Below are 7,522 nucleotides of genomic sequence, written 5' to 3'. Positions count from 1 at the left end.
AAAGTACAAGGAAATAGAAAAGAGTTTACTGTTAGTTGCCTCAGATAGCTGAGTCTCAGACAGAAAGAGAAGGTGAGGTTTAGAGGAGAAGAGGTGATGTTCGACAGAGAGAAAGTTAGAGGAAAGGTTACGAATGTTGCAGAAATGAAGAAAAAGTGAGTCAGACAGTGGTTCCAGGCATCTCTCTGAGTCATCACCAGGAGAGGGGCGGATGGTGGGGGAATTTATGGTCCCCTTCCCCTGAGGACTCCAAGGCCAGATTTAATTGTGCCATTTTATTTTATTTCTATTTTGAAAAGGATGTGTAGTCTGTACTGTGCTGGTAGTTTGGTGTTGACAGTTAGAGAAACTTGTACTGGAGAGCATGCTGGCCTACTCTCTGTGTAACTGGGTCACTGAAAAAGTTCAGCAAAGGGGGAAGGTCAGGAACTAGTCCCAAGAGCTGATGAAACGGGAGCTCCAGCTTTCCCTGTCATCAGCTTTCCATCCACTTTGGGAGTACTGCCTTGCTCGACTGGTGCTACAGTCCACACCTAATGAAAAAAAAATTGCCAGTGACATTCGCAAGCACTCTTTCATACCCACCACTCAATAGAGATGCAAGTGACTCCACTGCCTCATGTTCTTCCTTAGTGCAGAACATTGATAAATTTGTTCACAAGACCATAGAAGCCGAAAAGAAATTACAAGACCTACAGTTATACATATATACACACATTAGTAGTAATATTTCCAGTGCACGATTTTATTCTATCCCCCTCCCCACCAGCCCCCCGTGCACCACTGAAAACACGTATTCTCGCCTTATTTTCGCCACCCAAACATCCATATACTGCCATGAAACCTACATCATCTTATTCGCCGATGTTTCTTCTAGCCGATAAGCACACACACACACACACACACACACACACACACAAAAGAAAAATACGAATAATCATTTTGGAATGTCAATCTCACTTCCCAAAATCCTAGTTCGAATGTCTTCCATCATACAGAAAATGTTATTAGTAGTTTTGAAAGAGAATTTCATCAGCTTTCTAATGAGCCTTGTCTGGTTGTGATACGATTTGTAGTTTTCGAGAATATAGCAAAAAACTAAAAGCCATTTTTTACCAAAAACTGATTTTTATTCAGGGAACTCTACCACTAAAGTTTTCTTGGACAGGTTATGTTGTTATTTTATAATCTTGTGTAGAATTTCATGAGCTTTCTCATGGTACACACAGATTTTTAATGAACCTCATAGTTCCTGAGTAAATCGCAAAAAACTACTGGTACCCATGCCCATGCTGCACTTTCGTCATGCGTGCACAATAACAGTTATATTCTCGCCCATGTAACAACGACTTTTCATCAGAGAAATTACATTATTATGTCCTGTACATATGTAGAATTCATTGATCTTTATCATGGTTCTTACAGGAAATCGATACGTCCAATACTTTTTGGGTAAATGGACAACAAACCTAGAATACTCTTCCGAGCAATACATAGTTTTACCACAAGCGAGAGAAAAAAAAAAAAGAAACTCTCTCCCCCTGCCTTTACCTAAAAACTATGCTCCCAAAGGCTTAAATTTTGGTCATTTACATATGTAGAATTCACAGATCTTTATTATGGTTCTTAAAAGAAAATGATATGTCCAAATACTTTCCAAGTAAATGGACAACAAATGTATAATACTCCTCTGAGCGCTGCATGGTATTACCACAATCGAGAAAAAAAAAAATCACTCTATTCCCCTGCCTTTACCTAAAAAATATGCTCCCAAAGGCTTATACTTTGGTCATATAAATACGTAGAATTCACTGATCTTTATCATGGTTCTTACAGGAAATCGATACGTACAATACTTTTCGAGTAAATGGACGACAAACGTAGAATACTCCTCCTTGCCCGCAAGCAAGATAAAAACTCTTTCCCTGCCTCACCCACACCTACATATTTTCGCTCGTTAGGTTTTATTATTTTCTTTTTTTACTCAAGGTATACACATAAAATATCATAGTGCTCTCAGACTCTCGACATGACCACTAGTCTTTTTGCTAGGTATTGATACTCAAGCTGAACTTTCTCCCATCTCATATGTGTATATGTAAAAAAACAATCCTTATTTGTGTAAAAAATATAGAAATAGGTCAATATACAAATCAACAGAATACGGATAACTCACTTCCTCCAGAGGTGTTGAGATGCTGGCAGGACCTTGAAAGGTTTGAAGATGAGGAGTTACGTAGTGTTTGAGCGTGTGTGTGTGTGTGTGTGTTCTTACCTAATTGTATCTTTACAGGAATGAGTCAAGCTCGTACTGTCCCGTGTCTTAAACCATTTTTATCGTACATATCCTTAACTTTATGAATTGTTTTGGCACACACTATGTCATTCGGTAGTGCATTCCACTGATTACTTGCCCTATTTGGGAAACTAAATTTCCTTACATCTTTATCGCCTCTCTTTTTATGAGTTTTTTTGCAGTGTCCTCTTGCTGATGCATCCCCATAGGTTATGTAATCATTAATGTCTATTTTCTCCTTCCCTGATATGCATTTATATAGAATAATCATGTCTCCTCTTTTCCTTCTCTCCTTCAGTGTAGGTAGATTCAGTTTTTCTAGTCTCCCTTAGCAGCTTAGATCTCTTAAGCTTGGTATCCATCTTCTAGTGGCCCTTTGAACTTTTTCAATCTTATCTATGTGTTTTTTGAGATGAGGACTCCAGACTACTGACGCATACTCCAGGGTTGGTCTGATGAATGATATTATTATCTTTCTTAGCATGTCTTTATTCACGTATGTGAATGCTATTTTCATATCTGCAAGCAGTGTATGCATGTTCCATACCTTTTCATTGATGTGGTCATGACTCTTGTCCACATTGAATTCCATTTGCCATATATTGCTCCATTCATGAAGTTTATTTTATTCTTGTAGCTCTTTACAAGAGTCTGTGTTAGTATTTCTCCTTTGTATTTTTGCATAATCAGCAAACATATTTAGATAACTTTCATTTCCAGTGTTACTGGCTATATCATTTATATACATTAAAAACATAACTGGTGCCAGCACTGAGCCCTGTGGAACTCCACTAGTCACTTCCCTCCATTATGAGTAATTTCCCCTTAGTACTGTTCTCATTTCTCTTTTCTTGAGAAAATCTTGCATCCAACAATACAGCTTGCCTCGGATTCCTCCTTGATGGTACAGTTTCCATAAAAGTCTTCGGTGCGGTACTCTGTCAAATGCTTTCTTGAAATCTAAATAGATAGGCTACTGTCCTTCTCTTTTCTGTAATGTTTCTTTTACTCCACCATAGTAGCTCAACAAATTAGCAACACATGATTTTCCCTTTCTGAAACCAAACTGTCTTTCTGTTATTATATTGTGTTCTTCTAGATGATTTACCCAAACTTTTCTTATCAGCTTTTCTAATACCTTGCATACAACACTGGTTAGTGATACTGGTCGGTAGTTGAGTGGATTTTGTCTATTCCCTTTCTTGAATAAGGGAACAATGCTTCCTTTCTTCCAAATATCACGTAGTTTACCTTGTCCCAAGGATTCCTTGAAAATTAAATATAATGGTTTACTTAACTCCTTTGCACATTCATGTAGTACCCAACATGAAATTTCATCAGGACCATTTGCTTTTCCTTTGAGTTACTTAACTCCTCCTGTATTTCTTTTTCTGATATTTGTATATCTGGTAGTATGTGTGGGCATACATGCTCCATATCATCTCTCTCAAAATTATTTTCTTCTGTAAAAACTGATCAGTAATTCTTATTTAGAGTTTCACAAATATCCTTCTCTTGTGTATAGGTGATCCCCTTATCTGTAATGGATTGTATTTTATCTTTTACTTTGGTTTTGCTTCGGATGTAGCTGTAAAATAGCTTCGGCTGATCAGTGCTTTTATTTATGAGATCCTCCTCAAACTGTTTGTGGGCTTCCCTCCTTATTCTTGTATAAGCGTTTCTTGCCTGTTTATAGTTGTTATATGCCCTTTCACTATTGTGTCTTCTGTATCTGTTCCACAACAAATCTCTTTTTTCTTTTGATTTTTTTACATTCTGTAATAAACCATTTCTTCATTTTCTCCTCTGCTTCTTTGTGCTGTGGGACGTACTTCTGGACTCCTATTTCATAAAGTTCACAGAATTTTCTATACATAACCTTTAAATTTTGTCCTCTAAGCTCTTTTCCCCAATCTATTTCCAAAAAGTATATCTTAAGGCCATGATAGTTGCCCCTTTCATAGTTAAGGCTCTTTTTGTAACTTTCATTACTATAAACTATGTCATATGCAATGCTGAAGTTGTAATTTAATACTGCATGGTTACTTTTGCCGAATGGAGGGTGATACATTATATTGTCAATATCATTTTCTTGCCTAGTAGATATAAGATCTAGTAATGATGGTATGTCAAGTCCTCTTTTCTAGGGCATTCTTTTACATGTTGTGTTAGGAAAAACTGCACAAGGTCCAGGAGCTTTTGGTTCCAACAGCTTTCCTGGCTTTTTATATCTATAGTATTCCAATTTATATTTATACTGAAATCTCCAGTTAGTATAATTCTTTCAGATTTCTCCTCCATTCTATGTAGTAATGCTCTTAAACTATGAATTGTTTTCTTTGCCAGGTCTTCATATTCACCTTTTTCCCAAATGTTTGATCTGGGTGGCATGTATAAATTTGCCACAATTACTTTCCCTTCAGACATACTAATCTCTACTGCGATTAGTTCTATCTCTGATGGTAAACCTAGTTCTATTTCTTTGACTTGCAGATTTTTCTTTGTTAATATTGTAATTCCTCCTCCTTTTCTTAAGTTCCAATCTCTTTTCCAAATATTATATTCCTCTAGGTTTATTGTATCGTTTGATATCCTTGGTGTTAATTTTGTTTCAGTTAGGCAAACAGTATGTGGTTCCTTTTCTTTGATAATATAATCATTCATCTCTAGTAATTTAGATACCATTCCATCTACATTAGAGTACATCAACTTAATCATCTAGTTTACATACTTGTCATGACTTGGGTCTACTACCTTTCTCCTTTTTATTCCCTCCTGTTTATGTACCACTTTCGAACTTGCAATTCAAATACCGGTACTTTGTAAAAAAATTTGTTCTTCTCTTCCTTTGATCTTCTCTCATTCTTTGTTCTTGCCTCCTCCTTCTTCTCTTTCAATAATCCAAGTTCTTCTTGAGTTAGGCATCTTTTCATCCATACATTTTTGAAGTTCTCTTTTTCCATAAGTTTGTTTGCATTTTTCAGTATTTCCTCCACGGTGTTTACACTCTGGAAAGTTACTTTCAGAGCCCTTGATTTCTTTCTCTCATATTTCCCTTGCTTTTTTTTGTGTTCTTCTATGTCTTTACTACAGATTTCCTCTGACACGTCCTTCAATATGTTCATTACATTTGCCATCTCCTTTTTGTCTCTCGAAATCATGTTTTTTTTTTTTATTATTTCTGCCTCCTCTATACCAATGATTACTTTAGATTTGTTGATGTCTGCTGAATCTTTGACCAATTTTGGATTGTTCTGGATTATTTTCTTCACTTCCTTTTTAATGCTCTTTTCTTCACCTCTTGTTTCTAAGTCTTTACTTTCACCATTTCAGCATATGTGGTTTCCACATAATTTTTGTAGCTTTGCATCACTTCATTCACCTGGGTTATTTTCTCCTCAATATCACTGCTATGGTCTATCAGAGTGCTTGCCTGCCTTATTGTCTCTTTATCATTTCTTTACTCTTCCATAATACTCTCATGGTTGACAACTGTGCTTGCCATTTCACTAATCTTCCTTCTAAGTGTACCCACCTCAACTGATAATTTATTTATTGTTGTGTCTTTCTTATTAATAAGCTTTACTAAATTTTCATTTTCTTCCGTTTGCATGTGCAATTGCTTCTTAATTCAATCTATTTCACTCTGAAATGCCTTCTCTTATCTGTACACTCGTTCTACCAGCTTATTATGCATCTCCATTTCCACCAGTTCCTGGTAATAATCATCATCCTGCTTTCTGCCTTTGTTCCTTTTCTTAATTCCTTCCAAAGTGCTACATTTGCCTAACCCATGTGATGCACACAATAGATTTCTCCACGAACATTCGCTGCACGACATACGTAAGTAATCCCTCTAATATCCGAACACCCACTATCCCGACATCTCTACTAACCAGACATAATCGTCCCGGGATCCAATATTCCCAAAATGGTCCGAAAACCGCAAAAAATTCGAAAAAAAAAAAACGATTTTTTCCCGCCTGTAATTTGAACTTGGAGTGCGGGGCGCAGAACAGCTTTGTTATGGCGCGTCATTCTTCCAACGTCCACTAGAGCTCCCCTGCATCCTCCCCACTTTCCGCCTGTCTCTCATCACGAGTGAACGCTCGTTGTCATGGCTGCCCACGTGCTCGCTTTTGTGGTGGTGCCTTACCTGCTGCAGGCACTCCTGCTGCTCTCGTGCCTCTCCTTTGTGTGTGTGATGATGGCCCCGCCGCCTGAGAAGAGGAAGAGAGTGGTATTGACTCTGGAGAAGAAGCGGGAGATATTGGAGAAAAGTAGATGCTGGATGGTCTTCACGCATCCTCCGCGAGTTTAACCTGGCCCAATCTACTTTGTTTGATATTAAGAGATCCTGAGACAAACTCATGCAGTACACGGCTGACTTCTCATCGAGAAGCAAACGCAACATGGAGAGGAAGGTGATGTTTACTCCCAAGTTTGCTGAAGTTGACCGCTCCACGTTGATTTGGTATCGACAGCAACGTGCTGCTGGTGTGATGGTATGTGGTACGGAGCTGAAGGCTGCTGCTGAGAAGTTCGCCAGGCTTCACAACGCCCTAGACTTCAAGGCATCCGAGGGTTGGCTCTTCGCGTTTAAATTATGGCATGGCCTTACCAACTATAAGTCTCATGGCAAAGCTTTGGACGCTAACGAGGATGGAGTTGACGCGTTTTGGCATAAGGTGAAGGGCTTGATCGACAGGGAGGGCCTCACTCTCGGTCAAGTCTACAACGCTGACAAAACTGGTTTATTCCATCGCTCTTTGCCAACGAACACTCTAGCCAAGGAAACGGAGAAGCGTGTACCTGGCCGCAAGCTCTCCAAGCAACGGATATCTGCTTTGTGTTGTGCCAATGCTAACGGCATGCACCGGCTTAAGCCCGTTATTGTTGGCTGTGCAAAGCAGCCTCGGTGTCTTCGTGGGGTGATGGATGTCCTTCCTGTCGTCTGGTACCATTCTTTGAAGGCATGGTTCACAGCCCAGATTTCAAAGATTGGTTCCACCACCATTTCGTCAAGGAGGTCATACATTACCAGACAGAGAAACTGGGAATCCCACGCGACCAGGTAAAGGCCCTCCTTCTCCTCGACAATACACCTGCCCACCTGTGCGACAAGGACTTGGTGGTTGAGAATGGCGGCATTAGGTGCACGTTTCTGCCACCTAATACTACTGCTCTCATTCAACCAATGGACCAAGGAGTGATCGTGGCAACGAA

The sequence above is a fragment of the Coenobita brevimanus genome, chromosome 100 (genome assembly GCF_032717465.1).
Source record: "Coenobita brevimanus isolate Jiangsu-jjx chromosome 100, ASM3271746v2, whole genome shotgun sequence".
Classification (NCBI taxonomy): Eukaryota; Metazoa; Arthropoda; class Malacostraca; order Decapoda; family Coenobitidae; genus Coenobita; species Coenobita brevimanus.
This window is presented reverse-complemented; position numbering follows the sequence as displayed.